Raw genomic sequence first — 23,985 nt, 5'->3', positions numbered from 1 at the left:
TCCCTGATTGGTTGAAATGGCAGATTGAGATGTTCCTGTGAAAGCCTCTCGTCTCTTCATTGACTCAGCAGACGTCCTCCGAGGACAGCGGAGAGAGAGCAGCCTTCACTGTCTCCGGCATACAATCTCTTCAGGGCTCTTACTTGGGACAAAGTGAGAGCTGGAACAATTTAATCGTAAACTTATTATCTAACAAATGATTTAAAGGCCTCTTGAACAGAAGAAACACCATAACAACGATATGCATACATCCAGATTTTTCACTCTGCATTTGTCTCATTTTCTTCTTCTTTTTCCTCAGCACTGCAGTAAAATACATTTGTGTGATATTCATGCTCTCACTTCCTGTTTTTACATAAGACAAAGAAGAAGATTCAACCATTGCAATACAATACCACTTCATTCAAATACAGTTTTACTCCAGATGACCGCAGTGGTACCAACACCAACTGGTTGACGATATCATGTGTTCTTTTGCATTTGTTCTACACAAATCTGGATTATAAGGCATCGTTATAGATCAGATTGCAGTGAACAGGTGTGTCACTTCAACTACATTTCATTGCACATAAACTGTTGGACCACATAGAAGATCCAACTTCCTGTTGAGCTCTATGTTTTGATGGAGAAGGAGCTAAAGAACTTGGCAGAAGGTGTAGTTGTGGCTCTTAGTCACAACAATCCTACAGAGGCCTGAACCAATGACAGCAGGCCGGCGGCACGTCGGGAAGGGCGTGTAATTGTTTCACCGGGCTCTCATTCATTCATTTCCTTCCTCCATTTATACTGGAAACACTACATAGGTCTGGGAGGTATAGGTAATGATACAGAGGCAGATACATGAATACAGAGAGAGACAGAGAGAGGGAGAGAGAGAGAGGGAGAGAGAGAGAGAGAGAGCGATGTGCATCCTGTTGCTGTCAGCGCGGCAGTGAGCTAGCTGTCACACAAAGACACAATGAGGCCCGGCAACAAACAGCCACTTAAAAAAACAGCCTGGCAACAGAGAGCAAATTCAATTAGAGAAGTAATTAGTAGATACAGGGCCAGGCAGCGGGCTGCCGCGACGCCACAACACAGGAATTAATAGGCACGGATAGGAGGAGGACGCTGTCATAATTAAGAGGCAATCACCTATGTCAATGAATACCTTCAAAAAAACACACACACAAAAAAACACACACACAGCCCCTCCAACGCAAAACTATTAATTCAGTGATCAAAAAATATTTCAGGAGATGATTAATACAGCAAATTCATTTTTAAAAGACTAATTTATGAAAAGATAGCGAGACAATTGCACATAATGTACTCCGCTTGGCATTTATATTGCTAATTACATTTTTTCTTTCTGATAATTTGTGGAAGGATTGCCCCCCCCCCCCCACCCCCAACCCACCATGTGTGTGTGTGTGTGTGTGTGTTTGTTTCTTCGAGAGTTGTGGACCAATGGAGGCGGTGTAGCAGCAGTAGGTACATGCACAGCAGAGGCTGCCGAACAGAGCCGTGTCTCCAAACGATGCCACGCATGGACGGGAAAAACAACACGAGCACAAGAAAGCAACAGAAACAACTTGCTGCCTCTTTCCTTCTCCAACTCGGCAACATCCCTCCACCCTCCCCTTATTTATCTCCCCCTCGACACCACCACCACCACCACCACCTCCCCCACATCTCCACGGATACAAAAGACCCGGCAATTAAATTAGACGATAAGGATGGGAAATAAATCAGCAGGTTATTGATTGATTTGTCTCTCTTGGGGGGGGGGGGGGGGAGCTATCATTGCACACCAACAGCTCCTCTATCGCAAACTAATTACTCTGTTTCTGAAATCCCTCCGATGAGACACCGAGGTTTCACACAACAGATAGAGAGGCTCTGCAGAAAACACACAGACGGAGGGATCTGGCGGATTAGAGACTCATGTACACAACAGGAGAAACGTTTCTGCTGCCTCGGTGTCTGACATGCATTCAGTGACGAGACTATTTGTGTCGTCGTCGCCCCCATCAGTGCTGAAGTCCTGGTGCCGTCGGAGAGCCATTAATCTAAACAATAATCTTGAGCTGCACTGAGAAGCTGCAGTGTGAATGTAGCCTCAGGTTTCTGGTGTGTCTCGACATCTGAAATGCAGCAATAAACACACCGGCCGCACAACTCCACTGCAGCTGGACCTTTATGTGTGGACAAGTTTGAACGTCACTTCTCCATCCTTCATTGTCCCTTCATGGGAAACATACACACGATTATATGCAGTACACAAATACTTCAACATGTGGATCACAGAGACCATCATAAAGTACAACAATAATGTAACATTACAAAGCAATAGAAGACTCCAAGACGACTTCACCCTGAAAAAGGACGTATGGACCGATTTTATTTTCTGTCCAGAATGAACTCTCATGCAAATCCATTTTATATTCTTATTTTAGATGGCATAAGCCATCGGGAATATGTAGCGGCCAACCTTTCTGGTCTATGATCACGTTAAATACAGCAGGTTTCATATCTCCATGAGTTGTAAGCAGCTTCTCACTGTATTAGTATTACAGTGTGATTTATGTGAGAAAGCATACCATCTTACCATCCCTCAGATTTATTATGAGACCCATAAGAGGAGTCCTGACCCCAAATTAGGACCCACTGCCGTACAAACACTACACACCAAACAAACTTCTACGCCCAAAGCTTTTTCCCACCAAGTGTTCATCTGACTCTGAATCTCCACTTTAGGACGCAGACTCATTTTGAACCAAAGTAATCTCAAAGTTTTCAAAATCCTTTTTTTACCTCGGAAACTTCCACCAACCATTAAATGGTTAAAATGGTGATCAAAGAGTTCAAAAATCATTCAGATTGCAGTATGCGTCCGGTAGATTGTGGTCTATTTATTCTATGCATACTTATTTAATGAGTGAAAGCTGAACCGGAGAAAACCAAACCAATGAAGACAATCTGGATGAAAACTATTTTCTGTTTACTCAAGAGTCTGAATTTCCACACCTGAGAGAAATATATTTACGTTTTATTTCATCTTGAATGCGGAAATGAAATTCAAGGGCCACGTTGAGGGGACGGGTGTGTGTGTGTGTGTGTGTGTGTGTGTGGGGGGGGGGGGGGGTGCAGGCCGTGATGATGAGCTGAGTTTCCACATCTTTTAAATACAGATTTAGTTTCTCTGGCTCGGTTAAGAAACGCAGAATTTACATATTCATCTGTGACAGTTGGGGGTTATTTGGAGCCCCATTTTGGGGTGGTGTGAGAAAAGAAAATATCCATTTAGCCATATCATCACCTATGATCGGGACTCATAAACCGGGCAATAGGCTGAGAGGGGAGGATAACATTAATATGGCCTCAGATTTCTATGCGGGACTAGTTAATACTATTTACTGAAGAAGGTAGATGATCGACAGGGGAGCCGAGAGGAGAAGGGAGGGAAGGAGATGGACATTAAGTGGCTTTCGGAGTCTGTGGTTGCTGCTTTGATAGCCAATTACCAGGCCAATGGAGTTAATGCCAGAGATGAGATGGGCTCGGGAGATGAGTGAGGAGAGAGGATAGCGGGGATGCCCGACACTGAGACAAACTGCAGCGGAGAGAACGATTAGTGTTTGTTAATCTGATGGGCAAATCATTTAAGCATCAAACACATTGCAACACATTAGGAAAGAAACCCAAACGGGTCGGAGGGGCAAGGAGGCGCGCGGCAAAGCACGCAGCGCGGACGAGATCTGTCTTGGTTTCATGATCCGCCGTGTTAGGCTGCAGATTAAAAGTGTGATCTCCGGGCTTATAAACGATTTAGCCAATTACAAACGTGATCTAAAAACGCTTTAATTTGCCATTCAGGGCTGCAACAGGGGCCCTCGGAGCCGTCAATGAGGGTGATTAGAGCCCAGATTGCTGCTTCCAAAAGGCCCCAAACATCTGCTGTCAGAGTGACTCGGAGACGTCAACACAGGGAGAAGAAATGTTCTTCAGAGCCTGGCGTCTGATTGGAGAGGAGAGCAGAGGAGAGGGGAGGGGAGGAGAAAGGAGGAAGAGAAGAAGAGGAAGAGATGAGGGAAGAGAGGAAAGAAGAAGTGGAAAGGCCCGAGTTGGTCGGCTGCCAGCTCGCTCAGTGTGACAGGGAAGGCCCATCTGCGCTCCCTCACACTCAAGATAGCAGATGTAAAAGCAGATTGATTTTCATTCAGCTGTCATGATACACAAGTGGTGGGGAAAAAAAACACTTGCGTGCACGCACAAACACACACATGCAGACAGACAGACACGGTCACACACACTTACACACACACAATCATGGCGTTCGAGAGCTCTGTCAAGTGCCTGGGCTGCTGTTGGCTGTCGGTCTGCCAAGCTGTTTCTCTCCTTCCTGTAATTTCCTCTCCCTCTCTCTCTCACCCTCTCTTCCTCCTCTTCCTCCCTCCGTCTCTCTCAACGAGCGCTTGCAGGATCTGAACGCCACATCTGGCGCTCAAATTAAATCATTTACAGTCCATAGAGAGACGCGCGTTTAGTGACAATACAGCCGGTGGGGAATCAGTGTGTTTTCTCTAAGCTGTGACACCACCGTCTCCTCCTGCATCTGATTAGATGTCATCGCTGTTCAGACGCGTGAGACGTGTTTTCTTGCTGCCCGTTTTAAATCGGAAGGGTTGAAGATGTCATGGAGGGAGCTGATCATCTGGCGCCGTCGCCTCTGACACCTGCACTCCTTCCTCTTTGTGTCGCGGCTTCCATCTGCAGGTCTCTTAACTTCAGCAGATATGTGTTTGGGGATGCAAAATTGTTTGAGTGAATCAGGATAACGATGCTGTTTCCCCCCCCCCCCCCCCCTTCCTCTTACTTCCATCACACATCTACATGGAGATGTGACAGGAAAGGAGGGAAGAAATAATGTGCAGCGAAGCTCCAAGGCCAAACCCCAAGGACACCGGAGCATTCCGAATCAGTTTGAACTGTTAATGTTATTTTCTTAAGATGAAAAATAAATAAATAAAACAAGAAAGAATCAAGCATTAGTATCAAGAAAAAAATGCCTTTGATAAAAAAAAAGGCCTGTAAGAGGTTGATTTGAAAAGTAGTATAACAACACCACTCCATTAGCATCCTATTTTAGCTTGACTTAAGAAAACAAGATTTCAGGACTCAATAAGCGACTAAATGACTTGTTCAGAGACAAAGGTAGAACAGCAATGAAGTCCATTTAAAGCACAAAACACACTTTCACACGGTGACTGCCATGCATAATCTGTCCAAACCCTCCAAAAGTGAACAATGATGACCACTGGAGTTCTGTCAATCAGCTAATAATGACACTAATAGAACATTCCACTCACTGCTAATCGCATTCAGCTGCAGTCAATGGCCGATTCCGGCCTAATAAAATCGTAAAACATTTCTCCGTAAACATGTCTTTGGGGAGATTTTGGGAAGCCCAATAGAAGGCTATTGACTTGCAGCTCAGCCTGGGAACGGACTGACTCCTGTGAAATCCCTATAAAATATGAGACTGGTGGTCATCCATCATTATAGTCAGACAGCACAGACCTTTGTTTGTCCGGCCCGGCCAGCACTGGACTGGTCTGGCTGTTGGCGAGACTGTAATGTTTGTCTGTGTGAAAGAGAGAGAGGGAAGCAGTTGACCTTGTGTCAATTAGGAGCCCATATCGTTCCATTCCCCAGGGGCGAGACTGCCTCTGAAACATTAAATCATTTCATTCACTTCCAATTCATCCCGCTGTTTCCCCCCTCACACTCCGCCTGCGTCTGAAAGCTCCCGCTGCCCGGCCGACATTCTCACTGAACTGTGGATGAAAGTGGCTCCAACCTCAGAGTCCGCGATGCTGCAGTAATGCCGAGCAGGGGAAGAGGTAAAAGAGCAATCCCCCTGCAACAGATGCCCCAAACGTTTTATTTGATCAACTTACTGATGTGCTTCATTTAGGGGACAGCGGGGATGCAATGGAAAGTTAAATTCATGTACAAAATAGTAATAAACATATCTAGTTGTTTTTTCTATAGAGGCTGTATTTTCATTGATGTCATTTATGCGTATTAGTTCGCAAAATATCTCCAAAAATTACATTTGGTGGAAGGTTAAATGTGTTGTAATATATTTTTGGTGTGAATTTTCAATAAAGTTTCTACAATTGTTCCACGAGCCCCTTCCCTTATTTGGGTTTAACATGTTTTGCACTTACTATACATATTTATAAAGATGCTCAGTATGGGTTCAGAGCATATGTATATGTCCACACAGCTGGCAGTTAACAGTGCAGACAGCGGTAACAGTGTTTACCTGGGAGGGAAGCTGAGGCGGAGCTCTACTCGGTCCAGCGTGAGGGACGACTCATGCGGATGGACTTCCAACACCAGCTGAAAACACGTGAAAGGAAAGCCACGGTCTCCTCAGCAGGAGGAAGTTGATTGTGTAATGTGCCGACACGTTGTGTGTTGTGTTCAACACAAAAGAAATACCGCACACGGCCAAACAAGAGTAACTTTTATAAAATGTGATTCCCCTAACCCGATTCAGTTTGCATGAACACACACTCATTTAGAGAATATCACACACATTTAGGCGTTGTTAAACGTCATGCAAATTCTTAAACTGATTTAGTAATAAATCCCATATTTCCGATCATTGTTTGTTGGAGGCAGACTCCAAATCAGCTTTTCCATAAAATCCTCTCGGACAAAATGTGACATACTATTGTTGTTCTTTGTCCCCATATCACTCTAATCCTCCCTCTCTTTCTCTCCCTCCATCTCTCTCTCTTTCCCCCTTTCTCTCTCCATTCCTACATCCGCACTCCCCAACTGCAGGGAAAGGCCTCAGTACTGACCCACGTGAGCATTCACACACACACACACACACAGCAATGGTCGGCTCTGTGGGTCTTACTGGGGGGCTAAGCTGTGTGGTCACATTTTACATATGTGTGTGTTTCCGTGTTAAATGGGGAGTTGGCCTGGGTGTCACTGGATTTTGGCTGCTGCGTGCGTGTGTGTGTGTGTGTGTGTGCATTGGGGGTTGGGGGTGTAACAGTAGATGGACTTGGCCGGAATTAGGAGAAGGCTAGCCGGATTTGGCTATTCTGGCTGTGTGTGTGACTTGTTGGCAAACGTTAAGGTTGATTGGGGTGGCTGTATTCATACATGCGCATGAATGCCTGTGTGTGTGTGTGTGTGTGTGAGTGTGTGTGTGTGTGTGTGTTTGGCGGTTGTCGTAGGTATGCTGCAGATCAGTTTAAGCCGCATAAACCTTTTGTTGAGCAATACAAGCATCCTCTCTCATCTCTTACAACCTCTTTGTTTGATAGTCTATCCATGTTACGACTAATACCAACACGGAGGTCTACCACTCTGTGGCGTCGTGCCTCCATCTTATTTTTCTAATTAAGGTACTAAAAACCAAACATAAATTCTTGATTTTGTTCAGGTTGAATTGGTTTCCAGGGATGTAGCGTCAAGGAATTGAATTCACAAATGATGAAAAAGATATGGGCCGCAGTGAATGACCGGAAAGAATAAAAGAGAAAAGGATCGACTGAGCTGCCGGTTTATAGGACGCTGCATTCACACAGGAACCCAAGGACTCTAATAAAATGATACGGAAGAAAAACAAGGCAAGGAGTCTGTTTGGTGAAACTATAACAACTGCAACAAATTAGCAGCAGTGATTGCAACTCACAAAAAGACATAATTACCATAAGACCAAATAAAATAAGGTAAGTAGAGAAAGTCTGTTGATAGAGAGGTTTGTATGGAAGTAAGCCTGATTGAAACGGTTGCAGCGGAACACATGCAAATGTCCGACCACCCATACGTGTTTCTGCTCCCATAATTCTATGCTCAGACAACCATCATATCGCCTAGTTCTGGTATCATGACCCTGAATATGGAAAAACTAATATGTGAAAGAGTCGGAAAAAAGCTAGAACAATAGTGAACGAAGGTAAAGTCCACGGTTCCGACAGAATGATGTGTGTAACCATGACACACTGGAACTGCAGCGGAAGTTTCTCAGAGGCGGTTGCTACGAGCAACAGAATGTTCGACTCAAACCGACATATGAAAGTGACACCTTTCACAGAACGGTGTCATTTGATCCACTGAAGAGTCAGTTAAAGCAGCTTTAAGTTACCAAATATGTACACAATACTTCCTTCCATACCAGCGCTGAGAACACATTGCCTTCTTTCCATATAGACAGAAATCAGTAAATAACAACACTTTATCAGCTGCATTCATTCTTAATTAACAGGTGATATTTGAAAAAACTGAAACACAAAAACAATGAGAACATATAGCACCAAAGAGAGGAGACCAAGACTCATATAGTTTAACACCAGAGCCGCAAGACTAATTATAATTTCACCAAACTTCACAGGGTTCTCACACCATTGTCATTCAAACGCTTGTCTCCAGATTACAATATTGATCTTGGAAATTGTTTTCCATGCAGCTTTGGCGTCATTAAAGTGCATTAGCGCAAACACAAAAGTGTCAATAAGTCTGTGTTTGTTCTCAGAAGCGTCCCCGGTGCTGCGGTTGCTGTGAAGTCTCCCCGCCGGTGAACTAACGCGCCGCTGATTAAAGTGGATTTAGAGCTTGTTGCTTTTGATCAAAGTCCAGCTGATATCAGAATCGTGGACCGGCTAAGCTCTCAGAGCCAAATCCATAATAATACTCTTACACCACCCACAACAAAGAGGCAGCCAACGCAAGTAAACAAACGTAGACAGAATATATAATTGGAGGACCCCTCCCATCGGAGTAAAATAATACGGCTGAACGCAAACTGCCATAATTGGTGGGAGAATTAGGTTGACAAGAGACGGGAGCTGGACAGTAAATGCATTCAGCTCATCTGTTTACAAGCGAAGCTTTTGGAGAAAAGATTAGCGTCATACAGAGTTATGGATTTGTCAAATTATTTTATTTTATGTTTATGTTTTTTATTGATCTCCCAACTGCAAATAAGAAATAAATGGAGAAAAAAACACCTCAACAACGTAAAATGGTTTTAGATTTCCTAAAAAGTATATCATATACGATACCCAGTTTGGATCATGTTTGCATATCAGTGTTTCAGCGCGGTGGCTTTTATTCGCTGAGCTGCGTATTCAGAAGCAGTTTTTATAAAAACCTGCAAGTAGCACTTTCCACTCTCTTAAATGTGCTGCATTCAATATCGTCTCCCTGAACCCTGACCCCGACAGCAGCTGCACAGCGGGGATGCTGAACAACTCAATGCGCTGTCCTAATGTGCAATATAAGAGATGCAACCTCCAAAGTAAAGCACGCACACTCTCTCTTCCATCCCGTCCACGGGTTGGCCTGTCCTCCTGTCCTCCTCTCCTCATCTCCTCCTCTCAGGGAGTGATCAAGTTTTCTCGGCCTCTTAAGTGTCTGGCCTTCAGCTACACTACCTTTTTCTTCTCATCCCTCGACCACGTCTTAATGCGTTGGATAAAACATCAGGCATGGAGAGGAGGGCACAAGGCGGATGATGTGCTTTTCTGTTGTTGCTGTTGTTGTCGGCCAAAACCGGCTTCAGCTAAAGCACGAGGATAAAGGCCCGAGTCCGTCTCTCCGAGTCTGTCCGTCCGCACAATTAAGAGGCCGTCCGGCTTCTTTTCAAAGCCAGCCACTCTCGTCGGGCCGCTGCATCTCAGGGCTTTTGTCCCCCCCCCCCCCCCCCCCAACCCACCACCACCACCACCACCACCAATCTCCTAATCTCCCCATCCCACAACCGCAGCCACCCACCCCCGCCTCTCAGCCCACTGCTGAGTGTCTGTAATGGCCCAGACGAGGAGGATGAGGGGGGGGGGGGGGGGGGGGGTAAGGAAGTGAGAGAAATGGAGGAATGGAGCGAGAGAGAAACAGAGAGCGTACGGGAGGAACTGGAGGGTGAAGGAAAGGATGGGACAAAAGGAGGAGAGAGGGAAGTGAAGGAGAGAGTGGTGGCGGAGGAGAGACAGGAGACAGGAGCGAGATGCGCGGGGGGAAAAGGAGGACGAGTCTTTAGGAGGAAGCCAGGCGGCACTAAGCGTCTCTGTCGCTGCGCAGTCAGGCCTGCCTTCCCCCTGGCCACGAAACCCTCCTCCTCCTCCTCATCCCAGCCTGACCACGTTGCTCCTCTCCTCCCTTGTCCGCTTCATCCTCTCATCCTCGAACACTCATACTTTCAGTAGAACTTGCTACACTTTGTATGTAGACTTTGTATCTTTTTGAAACAGTGTGTATCAGAAAGGCCACATGTTAACATGAGGGCGAGTTCGGCTTCTCAGGAATGACATCATGACGTGACAGCATGTGAGTGGTACTACACATGTTCTTGAGTACTTTGTACATGAAAGGTACAACTTGTTTCATGGAAAGTGTAGTTTCCCTGAGGCCACTTGAGGGCACATTTCTGATTTGTGATTTTGAGCTCTGTGAATAAAACAAAGTTGACTTGACAAAAATGTGAACACTCACAATAAGCTGCAAGACGTTAAATTCTGAGAAACCTTGTAATTGGAGAGCATCTCTACTGTTACTCATTTGTTTACAAAAATAACAAGATAATCTAAAAAAACAAAAAATTTAAAAATGTAATAAATAAATAAATAAATAATAATCATTTAATATATTTGACAACAACATATTGATGTCCCTGAAACACAAAATCTCAATTTGGCTGTAACCAACTTCAGTCTTCCAGGTCCTCACAAAGATTGAAATACACACACACACATACACACACACACACACACACACACACACACACACAAACGCACACACAGCCAGTGGCCTCAGGACTAATTGCTAGATTGGAGCAGATTTTCTAGTTCAGTTCAGGGCTGTAATTGTGAGGAGAGCAGGGAGGAATGACAGGGCTTCAAGCTGAGAGAACAAATCACCAGGGGCGGCCGATTAGACTGCACTGATGTTCACATGTCCGTGTGTGCATGTGTGTGTGTGTGTGTCTGTGCATGTTGGGGGTGAGGGGTTAAGCCAACCATCTCTCAATTCCAGGTTTCCGTGGCACCGACCCCAAACTGCCATGCACACACACCACGTTGACCCCTGTGAAGCTCACAGTTCTGCTGTAGACAGCGTCGCTCAGCTGTGAGTGCTTCTCTCTCCGAAGGATACATACGGAGAATCCACAATGTTTTTATATATTCACTGTGTCGTTCAAAGAAAAAGGTATTTCCAGAAATATATTTACTTATTATTTTTTTCAATTTGTACACCTAAAGTCAAATCTTTTAAAATGTCAACACACCTGAGCCTGCAGGTCGGGAGAGGCCACAGTGTCGAGGTGCACCTACAAAACCAGAGATCCCCATTTTGAGTAGATGGAGAAACACCACACATCTAAATACAACATGCTCCCTCTATCTGGGTTGTGAGTATGCAGTGTGTGATGTCCAGGTCATTATTATTTTGTGTTGTGCCCAATGCAAAACTAAAAGTAAAGTTGGCATTTTCTCACACAAGTTGTGTGAGAAAATGAGTCATTTCTCAGTCAAGTGGACAGCAACCACAAACGATCCTTTCCTGAGTGGTTTTGTTGCCTCAACCTGATTTCCTGTGAAAGTAGAAGTTTATTTTTGTAACACCCGTTCTGTTTCTCCTGTGTTCCGTGTCTCCTATGTCTCCTCTGTGTCTTCTCTGTCTTAATTGTTTAATTCCCTGCACCTGCCCTCAGCCACTCTTGTCTCGTTACTGTCTGATGTCGTACACCTGTGCTCCCCCTATATATTGTGTCAGTCTTTCCCTTGTCTGCTGTCAGATTGTCGTCTCTAGTTCCGTGTCCTTTTCCTGTCGTCCTGTCTGTGTGCCTGGTTCTGCCTGTTGACCCTGCCTGCACCGAACCTGGATTCTCTGCCTGCCCCTTTTGGACCTTGTTTTTTTTGTAAACTGTTTTGCCTCATAAAAGAGTGCTTTTTTTGTTATTCATATTGCATCCAGCCTGTCTCTCTGCACCTGAGCCTCACCCTGTCACCAGAACCTGACAATTTAAAAAAGAGACAATACGTGTATTTAGTGTGTGTAGAGAGAGTGACAGATTGAAGCTTAGCTGCGTTACTCGACGCATTGCTGTGGAAACATGCCGACGTACCAGGGACGTGCGGTCAGGGGAGGCAGCTTATTTTTTTTTAATAATAATGATAACATCAAATTTGTATTAGTATTTGTCCACCGATCTTTATGTATGACTAATTTCGAACATTTTATAGTCAAAATCGCTGAATTTGCCTATTTCCTGTTCAAATACAGGATGAAACGAGAGTTGAGCCTCACCTATGATTGCGCAAGCCATCACAAACTGGGTTGAGACATGCGATTGGCCCGTGCGGGTTGCCGTATCTCTGCATGTCGCCAATATAATGTTTGCAGATATGTTTATTTGCCCTGATTTCCCACAGTCTGGCTAAGGTCTTTAACCATTACAGTTTAATGTTTGTAAGTGAAATATTTAGTTTTGCTGATGGGAAATAAAACCACAGTGAAAAGGTGCAGGGTGAAGCAGATAATACTCTGCCTCACTGCAGGGGGCGCTCGCGAGCCAACGGGTACTTGTTGATGCTTCTAGAGGTGCCAGGCGAGTCAAGTCCGTTTGTTTTTGTATTTTGCTACGTCAGACTGCCAACATGGAAGAGGATTATATATCTAAGCTTAAAAATGTCTCAAAATTGGACTTCCAGTCAAAAGTGGACGTCATTAACACAGGTAGACCGACGCCGGAGCTAAAAGGTTTGCTTCAAACTTTTGTTTACCTTTACGTCTCTGTAATATGTACCGTGTGCGCGTGTGTGTTGTGTGAAGAATGCTGATGAGAAATGAAATAACCAGTCGCCAATTGAATAAGCTACCCTTTTGGGCTTATATATTTGTAAATCTGACACTAAAGGAGTCGGTGCCTCACCAACCATGAACCTCACCGCACGTCACTGCGGCGTACTAAACACTTTGATTGTTGAGTATGCCAAGTATGCCATGATGCCAAGAAATGCAACCCAGATAAGAACTGTTTCAAACAGAAAATATAACTTAGTGTCACTCCACCACAACTCAAACACCAACAGAGGTCATCTGGAGGCAGAATCGGAGGGAAAATAAATCACGACTCCATCCGAGCTCCACCTCTCCTCCTCTTCCTGCGGGAGCCTCATCAGACCCAGCGGGACGAGGAAAGAGACCACAGAGATGGCACCACACACACACACACACACTCTGAGTACCACCGGCACTTTGCAGGAAGGAAAGCCTGCTTGGAAACTCCTCACGGCCTGTGACAGTTATTCCTCACATTCTCGACATCTGCGCCCACACCTGGAATTAATAGCTGGTTGCGAGAAGCGTCACCTTCCATTTATTCTTCTCTTTTTTTCTGTCTCTCGCAGACAGTCAAACTACTCTGTGTCACCTCCACAGTCAATCATTCAGCCAATCGTTCAATCAGCTTACCTTGCAGTGATGTCATGGTTGCCGTTATGACAAGGCCTTCGGTCCCGTTGTCTGATTGGACGCTGGCCTGTGTCCAAATTAGCATTACATCCATGGGCAGGAGAAGCAAACGACTCCCCTTGTCTCTTTTTCTGAACTGATTTTGCTCTCTGGCTGTCTTGCTCCCTGTCTCACCTCCAGCCACGTCTAGTTATTTTACCTTCACTGGTTTCAACTTCTTCAGCCTCAGAAACTGTCCTCTCATACACGCATACGGCAGAAAAGTGATGTATATTTATGTCTATTTCAACCCCGGCCACCCTACTCTCAGTTGACTCCAAGTGCTGCCTCACTTCCTTCCCTACCTGGCCTCCTTCCCTCCTCCTCCATTTGACACTTTCTCCTCGTCTTATCCCTCGTCTCCAACACGCCTGGCATTCCTCTCCCAGCGATGGCAACTTAATCCACATCCTCTCCTCTCCTCTCCTGTCCCTCACCTTTCTCCCACCTTAGCCCGTTTCCTGAGCCCACCGCACCCCCCCCCCCCCTCAGCCCTCCCACCGCCACACTGTTTTCCGCCCAGGCCTTCCCTGGCCCGTCATCTCCCCAGCCTCAGAGCTCCGACTACCGGCCTCGGCTCTCCGTGTGCCTGCCTCTGCTCCAGCCTGCCTTCCCCTCCACTCTGCCTCCCTCGGCCCCAGCTTTCTGCTCAGTGTTCAAGCTAGGAATGCTGTGGCTCTAGACGTTTTGTCCAAGCCCTAGGTCTCTTTCACTGAGGCAAGATTAGTTCATACAAAAACTCAACAATACACCACTGAAAGCCATTGTTGATATTCAACATTTTTCACATAGCGGAGCAGAATAGACAATGCGGCAGCCGGGAAAGCCCGAAGCGGACTTGCAGGGTTGATGGCTGATGGTATCTCAGCTGAGAGAGGGCCTTAATCCCTTTTTATACACACACACAAGTACACACACACACTTAACAGCTTGGAGACAGTAAAATCAATACTGCGCTCCCTCGCGATGTCTGTGTGTGGATCAGTGGGTGGGTCTGATAGTAAGGAAAAAAAGAAAATGTGACTGTTTGTACCTCCGTGTGTGGGTTGGGGTGTCGGACTGTCTTGGCACATCATGTTCTTCTTAGATCTTTGTGTAGAAAGGATTTCTCAAGCTTCTCGACACGATAACTAATTGACGTAACAACAGCTTTGCAAAACATTATTCCTTTAAAACACGAATTACACTTTCTATGAAATGGGGTACAGAACATGCCAAAACGTCTTCAGGGTTAAAGAATTTAAAAGCACGTTCAGATTATTTGAGTGGCCATCTCAATTAAGGCTGGCTGGAGCTTTAATGATGAAGGCTGTGGACTTTCAGTGAAATAATCATACCATGATATCGGTTCACAAGACCTGATATTATAGTTATTAGTTGCAAGTTAGTTATAATTATATGAAGTTTGAATATTACAAAATGACATTTTTCTCTCATGTCATGCATAGCAGTGAGATGGAAATCATTGATGTGCGTTTACACTGGAGTTAGTTATACATAAGGGAGCCGGACTCTGAGCAGCACATGACGGGTTGGAAGTGTGAACGGTTGGTCAAATGTCAATCTGCAAAGTAAATGGTATCTACAGATGTTAGAAAAATAGTAAAAAGCTGAATTTTACACTTAAAGTTCAACACATTTCAAAACAACTAGGTTTGGCAAATATAGGACGACAAAACCAATCTCAAAAGCAGTTGAAGTCGGACACACCTCATCTCGACTGCTCGTATCCGGAAGGATTTTTCAGAGAGAAACATACTCCGTAATCTTCTAAAAAGGAGATCTGAATCAGCCTCAGAAATGTTACCTTGACAAACTGGAATGTGCTGCAGAATGTAAATTGCATTACCGAAAGATTGAAGCAATACAAGGAGTAGTGAATCATTGGGAGAGGACAGAAATGTTGCTTCTTAAGTTCCAGTCCCGAGGACACAGCTGCATGTTTGTGACTTTGGACACAGAATCCGTCGGCAGCAGCCTTCGTGATTACAGCGGGTCGATGTAATGAACGCCCTGTCGTGTAAAACTCATAATTCATGTCATGCCGGCGGAAACATTTCATAAAACATGATTAAAAGTGTCGTGTAACATTGGGAGCGACGTCGCCTGAGTGAGACATGTTAATTGTGCACTAATGATATGTAATGAATGTCATCAGCCCCGAAGGCTTCGGCTAACGAGCTAAATGAACTGGCACTAATGGGCCTGTTAGCTTATCTCAGCGCTAACATTAGCTAGCATAATAAAGGGCTCTTCCTCGGCTGTGACTGGCACTGCAGGTTTCCAGAGGCGCCGTATTACAATTAAATCCTTCTTCTGAAATGCTCCTTTGACAATAACAACCACAACAACAACAACAACACAGAGACTTTGAGGGCTTTTTAACACGCGGGCAGCAGACCGTGACCATACAAACCATCTTTTCAACAGACCTATTGGCAGTTCTGTTTCCCCCGGATTCTCTTCCTGTCCTGCACCTGGACTCCAGATCCAGATCTGGATCCAGCTGCCGGGCTTTCACAGGACCCACAATTCCGCTAGGTAGCAGAAGAAGAAGAAGAAGAAGAAGAGGAGGATGAGGAGGGAGGGAACGGGGCCTACTCTTTCTCTCTCTTTTCTTTTCTTTTCAATTGAGCATAATGACAGCTGATTGATGGCTATCTCCTCAGCCCAACAAAGAGCAGCATTAGCATGACTAAAGCTATGTACAGTAGAGTGGGGCAAACACTAAATTACATGTTACCCTCCCCCCCCCCCACACACACGCACACACACACACACACTCACTCACTCAGACGAACAGCACGGCAGGCAGACAAAACAAAACAAAGTATGCTTTTTGTCCCTCCTGTGAGCCATTGAACAGTACAGCTTGACAGCTTCTTCAGAAGGAGACACACAAAAGACCTGGCAGAGAGAGATGGAGAGGGAGGGAGAGATGGAGAGAGAGAGAGAGATGGAGAGAAAGAGAGAGAGAGATGGAAAGAGGGAGTAGAGAGAGAGGTAAGACAGAAACCGGGGACTTCTTCATATGATTCTAATCTAATCAAAGTAACAAGTCCTCCAAACGTAACAACAAATGAGGTCATTTGTCAGCGTTTAAAGGGGACGGAAGTCTTCAAACACAGTGTTGGTCAGATTGTCTCAAACTTGGAACACCTCGAGTGCCTTTTAACCCTCCTGTTACCTTTATATTTACTGACATATTTTACCCTTGGGGTCAATTTGACCCAGCAATTAAAACCTCCAGAAAATTATTAGAATTAATATTGTTTTCCAAGTTTAAGTGTGAGGTACTTTATGTTTGTTTGTTGACTACCTAAATAGCCCTTTAAATATGTAAAAAAGTTGATATTTCTTAAATGTTTGACACAGTGAAAAACAGCCTGGGGTCAAATTGACCCGAAAGAACACCGACATTAAACATTGAATGGGGTCAAATTGACCCTAAGGTAATAGGAGGGTTAAGGAGAGACGGTTTAAAACTCTCAATCGCAAGCTGTCCGGACACTATTTGAGAAATTAAATCAAAAGGATTGAGCTCAGAGGTGGTCGTGCAACTCTGCACAAACTGGTTTGTTTCTAATAAACCATTGCCTTCAGTTATGAAAAAAATAATATGGTTATTGATGGGGAAAGATTGCCGTCGTGGTGACACGACAATCACAGAGAGGCAGTTGGTAGAAATGGGAATAAAGGCAACTGTCTCCCACCTGAGAGAATAACCGCAGCTCCCTCATTCATTTCAATCAGACACAGCTGGCTGACAACGCAGACGAATGTCCGGTAAAAAAAAAATGTTATCCAAATAAACTGTCCTGGCAACATCATCTGGCAACACACCTGCATTGGACAGTGAGACATGTGCAAACTATGAGGATGTAAACTATGTCATTCTTCTACTATTTGTGGTCTACTGCAGTACATTTAATCCACCTGGATCTTGCTTTTACTTCACCTCACTAAGATTTGTCTTTGAATTAAAAATCTGCGTTCGACTGTTTGAAGGGTGATCACATTAACAGTGATGTAAATCAAAGGAAAGCACGGGGCATCCCTGGATGGATACACGGAGAGAAGGATGACCACATGCCGGCCCGGTGTCCTCTCTCCCTCTGTCTTTTCCTGTCTCTTCTCCCCCACTTAGGCCAATCTGCTCTCTAATTGTTCATTCATGGTGTGAATCTTTAAATAGGAGGCCCTAGCCTGGCGCTAAGATAATGACTCGCTCTGTGTCGTTAGCAAGCGAGGCTAAATTACCGCTCGGTGCAGAGTTACCATGGAAATAGGCCACAATGAGAGTGATTAGTCTTGTGTCTTTTACACACCGAGACACTTTGCAGTTCAGCAGGAAACACAGGAAGCCTCCTCCGTTCCCTCTCGCTCTCGACTGCACGGTGTATGTTCAGAGTCAGTCGCACAGCATTTCATGTATACTTAGGTCGCCTCTTGGGAATGAATGAGAATTAATATGAATTGTACAGCTGTTGTCTGTTTTCTTTTTGTTTTGTTTCATCTTCAGCTGATCTGAATAGTCATAAAAAGGCTGTAGAATACGGAGCAAATAGGATTACCTTTGTGGCTTTATACGTCAACATATCAGTTTCATCTTCAATTTAGTCATATTTGCAGAGTCAACAGACACTTTCAGATGCTTCTTTCTTGCAATGCGTTTCTATGACAACCTTTTTCATCTCCGTGTCACCGTGTCGGTTCCTTTGATGCGATTTTCTTTGCCTTTACTGAGGCAACGACTCGATCTGAATGTCTTTGAGGAGCTTTGTAGCAGCTAAAGATGGTATTTATTTAGCTCTACTTTTGTTTAATATGTTCTTTACTAACTGGCCTATTGAGCTGTGTGTCTATTTATTTTCTCTCCCCCTCTGTTTGCTGCTCTTTATCTTCCCCTCTTCATGAATAATTGTCTATTTGTTGCTCTGTTTTCTTCTGACGCATGTTTGTTCCTCTCCCTCACCAACTCCTCTGCTTTTCCCTCTGTTGCTCCGCATTCAACTCTTTCTCTGTGCAGGTGTGTGTGTGTGTGTGTGTGTGTGTGTGTGTGTGTGTGCACTTGCTCATCCACATTTGATGATCCTCGGTGTGAGTGGCACGCCGCTGATACACAACATGAGAGTATTCTGCCCACTTCCTATCCGCCTCTCCTCCAAACATGGAGCAAAGGCAGGAGAGGAGATTATCTGTCTCAGTGTGAGGTTGCCAGTCAACGTGAACATCAGGAGTGAAGGAACTGAAATAGCCATCATTACCTGGTCTGCTGCTGGCACCCACTGCGAGGACTGTGTGTGTGTGTGTGGCAGTGTGTGTGTGTGTGTGTGTGTGTGTGTCAAACCAGTGGTCTCCAGAAGACCAGTGATCATAATATTTCTCACCAGAGGGAGATGAATGCTAATCAGTGATGTGATGACTCAGCGCATGAACACATACAGTACAAAGTGTCTAGAGATGCTTTCAAATATTATCAAACATATCAGAGTGTGTGTGTGTATGTGTGTGTGTGTGTTTGTGTGTGTGCGTGTGTGACTTTACCTTCCCCTTGATAATAAATTGATATGCTTGGGTGTTTTATGAGAAATGTAATTTCTATTATGTAGTGGTGGAAGAAGTATTCAGTTCCTCTAGACAAGCTCATACCACAGTGTGAAGATACTTAATTGCAAGTAAAAGGCTTGCAAACCCTTACTTCTATGAAAGTATGTATGGATTATAAGATTATTTTTTGTTAAAGTACCAGTGTTTGGGAATTAGTGGCAGCAAGTGGCGAGGTTGCAGATTGCATCCAACTAAATATCCCTCCGGTCACCCTTTCCTTTCCAAGAGTGTTGGAGAGCTACGGTGGCCTTCAGGTGACTTAAAAACTGAAAACAGTTATGAAAATTATATTCCATTTCTGCCAATTAATCCCCCTAAATGTTACACACAGTTCATTGAAACAATCAAAAGTTTAGTTTTAAAGCTGTAGTGTGCCGCAGTAGTATACTGTTGGGTAATTGAATCAATAGCGTTGTGTCAATGATGGTGCATGTTACAGCTGACCCAAGAGGGCTTTTAAATAGTTAATCTATCTTCAGATATCATCCAAAATTGGATAGACATGGTTTTCACTGGGGAGGAAGGGTATGATAAGTCATAATCAAAGCTGTCAGACAAAAAAAGTACAATATTTGCATGGAGACACTCATGTAAGAACAAGTAACTCCGTATTGTACTGAAGTACAGTACTAGATGTTTGTTCGATTGAGGAAGTGCTACAGAATTCATATTGAGGGAGTTGGGTTTACATACAAAGACCGGCCTTTGAAAGACATGAAATGCTTTCAGAATATATAACCATAACCATAGAAAAGTGAATTTATTAGGAGTGAAATAAATGTAAACCTGACGGTGATATGTTCCAATCAAAATGCTTTTGCTGCAGTAAGTTATTAGAAAAGATTAAATGGAGAGTTGACAGAAAAACATTTGACTAAAAGTATAACATTTCCTGGAAAGACAACTTAATTCCTCCACAAAATTGCCTTGTCACTTCGTTTTGTCAACACACTTTTTGGCCATTTCATAAAGCAAGCAAAGATTGTGTCAGTCAGCCACAACATTATGACACATTACCCAAACAAATAGTGGCGGAAAGAGCTCGAGAAAAGTCCAGCTTCGCATTGCATTTCATAATTGTAGTTCTTCTATGAGAAATGCCACAGCACAAAGAGGGAGAGCCAATTAAACTCGACAAAACACATTCATACTGCGTCTTCCGGGGAATAAAAAGGGACACGGTAACTATGTTTTAAATAGTCTGGATAGTTAGAGTGTGATCATTAATCACGCTTATGAATCTCAGAGAATCATTTTCGATTCATTCTTAACAGAATGTGGAATATGTCACAAAACTAGGAATTGCAATTTTGCATCCACATTCTCAGATATTTATTTTGCTGTCAGATGTGGTCCCAACAAAATGTTTTGGGTCAGAGTTGAATGTGGTGGAGAAAAATCAAGGTGACAGTGTAAAGATGCCAGTTGATAATCAAACTAGTTTACATCTATCTGGTCATGGAAGGGAAATGTAGGGATACAAACATAAGGATGCAATAATAAGGATTTGTTGAAATTATATAACTTATATATACACATTTTGAGACGGACGAGACACGTTTTAAAAGAGGAACGACAGTCATCTAATCTCAGTCTGAGTCTATTAATGATTTCCGGGGTTTTGTATAAGCTGATGAAGTCCACTTTCGTCCGACTGTCACATTTATTACATGTAATAACCAACATGAGTCTCACGTGGGTCGACGAGATTTATACAACTCTTCCAGCTTTTTCTTTGGCGCAACCAACATTTATTCAATTAAAAGGTGGTTACTGGTTATTGTCTGATGCTTTTTAACAATTTATTACCCACCCCGGCCCAAGCTAATGCTCTTAGCACACATTACTTGCAGTAATCCTGCTCTCTGTTGTGTCTGGACCGGTGAGTGGGGCTGCAGCAGTGACAGCAGGTGCTAAAGCCTCGGCTAACCCCGGCTAACACCGCCTGAGCTCCATAAGACAGGAAATGCTGGGAGGGATACTTACCTACTTACTGAATTACGTACTTACTTACACACACATGCATCACACACACACACACTCCCCGGCTCACCGTCCTCACACACATGCACATGAAGGGCGGGGACTTAAAACAAAGGCGGCGTGCTGAACCGGAGGAGATGATCGTTGGGTCACATCTACATGACAGTTCAGCACCGCAGGAAAACGACGGGGCTTCCTAAACCCCTGGAAGGCCGACCGTTAGCCCTCAGGCCAGTCTTCTCACGGTGTGTGTGTGTGTGTGTGTGTGTATGTGTGAGTGAGTGTGTGAGCTAAAGAATAACACATTTACAATTCTAACTACAGGACAGTTGGGATTAACGCTGCATAAATAACTGAAATTAACACGACACACAATTAAAAAGGCGACATTAAATGCTTACAGCCTCTGATGCCAATGCTTTAATATGTATGTATGTCTTGACACTTGATCTGAACATACAGATGTTTGTTTTTCTGCAATAAATGCAAGTTTAAACAGAGCATGGGGAGAAAGGCGAGTCCGGTAAAGAAGCCTGGTTGTTGGAGTTTCTTTATTGGATAAGTTATTTAAAAATAAAAACGCATACTGTATCGTTTTGCTTCAGGAAAAAGGTTAACATGATCTGAGTGTGGAACAAAAAAAGCAAATGATGACACGTCGAGATGACAGGAAAGTACATGACAGTGATACAGAGAGAGAAGGCGAAACTTTACCAGAGCTTGAAGCTAGAAATAAGAAGTCATGCTGCCAGCGCTGTGGGGCATAAACCTTCAAAAATGACCTGAAGCTCAATCCATAACTACATAAACACTATTTGAAAGTCATTTGTTTTGTAAATTGCAATTTAACAATTTTCTTAATTCTGATGAGAAAAATATTCCATCCGTCAAAAGATCCACTCTCAAACACCACATGATATGTCACTATGGGTTGTATTGTTATTGTGTGTCAGTTTTATATCTTGGCGACTTTGTGCATGAGACTCCTTTTAAACTCCATGAAACAAAAAAGAATGGAACATGAAATAACGTGAACAAAAATACATAAACAACCAAATACATAGCACTCTTTCACAATTACAACTAACATTTTCACTGCAGTGATTACACAATTACTTGCATACTTTTCTTTCTCCGTTTCAAAACACGACACAGACATGAAGACGTTTTCTGGATGAGGAAATTGGCTTTTTTTGTCATATACAGTAAGTGGGATTGTATCAAACCGTGTTTATAATAGTCAAATAGTTTTATAATATGTCATCACTGCAGCTTGATCCGACGCGTTGAAGTGATAGAAACAACAATGTTTTTATATTGTCTGTCACTGTTTTATGTTGTATTGTATGGAACTTTGTGTGACGTGCTACTGCTGCTGTCTTGGCCAGGACACTCTTGTAAAGGAGATTTTTAATCTCAATGAGGCATTTCCTGGTTAAATAAATGTAAAATAAAAAAATTAATAAAAATGTGGACGGTCATGGTCCACAGCGAGTACACCGGCTGTCCAGGTCAAACCAGGACCCCCCAGGACAGGAGAAGACTCCTGCCGCGGCGGTCCTGTTGCCACCGGCGCGCAGAGAAAATAAGAGATGATCATGAGATACCGTGTCCTCACGGATGGAAATGTGACAGCTTGTTTCACGGTTCTCTGACTATCAGACTTCTGTTGAGACTCAGAAGAGGACGTCCTGACCTCTCTTTGTTGGAGGTCGGACGATTTCCTTGAGGTGAAAACTATCAACCGACATATTGATTGGCACTAATTAGGATCAATCTCACTGCGTTTTTCGCTCAGCAGGTGAAGTCTGCAGTGTGTGTGTGTGTGTGTGTGTGTGTTTGAGCGGCCATGCATACGCGGCTCCATATGTGTGTGTGTATGTTTGCCTGTATACATTCCTCTGAGTGTGTGTGTGTCTTTGTCTCGGCTGTCACCCTGAAGGTTATCTCCGTGGTGGCAGCATCGTCAGGTGACAGCCGTCTCCCTTGATGTCGAGCGAGATGTCAAACTGTCCTTCCAACCACGGTTCCCTTGACGACAAGAGTAACGCGCACACACACACGGACACACAGACACACACACGGAGGGACGTGCACACACAAAGACGCAAACAGACCAAATTCATCCTCTTTTAGTGGTAGGTGAAAGGTGTGTGTGTATGTGTGTGTATGTGTGTGTGTGTGTGTGTGTGCACGCATGCATCCAGTAGGGCTGCTCAGACTTTGATAAGCTATCACATGTCCCAGGTGATGGTCTCTAACAGCACATCAGTCCAAAGGCACTGCCTGACAACCGAATCAAACGCACCCAGACCAGACATCCTGGCAACCCAAACCAAACAAACCCAAACTGACAATATATATATCATGCATACATTTCCCTGAAACACACTCGCAAGAAAGGGAGCCTTTTATTTCTGGCTGTTTACTCAAAAAAGGAAACATCCCTGATAAGCGAGTGTATTTAAGGGACACGCTGGTGGTTCAGTTTACTAATCTGTTCACCATGAGGGCCCCATGAGGGCCACAGGAGGGCCTTATAGTGCAGCACGCCACAGAGCTGCTGAGCTTTGCTGCTGCCTTTTCTAGAGATATGCTAATGTCAACGGTCAATGATGTCACCAGATTTTTTAATTTTTTTTCAGGAGATCTTCTCACTGCAGCTCCTATTTTTTTTCATAAGAAAGCTTTATATTGCCCTTTGGGAACTTTACAGCTTTATTTTACTCTACAGTGGTGGGTTTTAGTTTAAATGTGGGCGGCAACAACGAAACAGTAAAGCAAGACAAAAACTTCTTAATTATTCCAACGCCCCAAGAGGGCAGCGCTCAGAGGAAAAAAGTAGCTCATCACAACGTGGATGTTATT

General features: G+C 44.1%; 1 long non-coding RNA gene across 1 annotated transcript in view; it reads right to left on the bottom strand.

Annotated features, from left to right (window-relative positions):
• The window catches only part of LOC130193892 (uncharacterized), a 72,570-nt gene extending 58,681 nt beyond the window's left edge, over nucleotides 1-13,889 (bottom strand). Inside the window, exon 1 of the long non-coding RNA XR_008831720.1 lies at nucleotides 13,486-13,889. This is a non-coding gene — a long non-coding RNA (uncharacterized LOC130193892). The remainder of the gene's footprint in view (nucleotides 1-13,485) is intronic.
• Between the last annotated feature and the right edge of the window lie 10,096 nt (nucleotides 13,890-23,985).

The sequence above is a fragment of the Pseudoliparis swirei genome, chromosome 5 (assembly GCF_029220125.1).
Source record: "Pseudoliparis swirei isolate HS2019 ecotype Mariana Trench chromosome 5, NWPU_hadal_v1, whole genome shotgun sequence".
Classification (NCBI taxonomy): domain Eukaryota; kingdom Metazoa; phylum Chordata; class Actinopteri; order Perciformes; family Liparidae; genus Pseudoliparis; species Pseudoliparis swirei.
The sequence above is the reverse complement of the archived record's forward strand: the minus strand, read 5'-3'. Positions and strand labels throughout refer to the sequence as shown.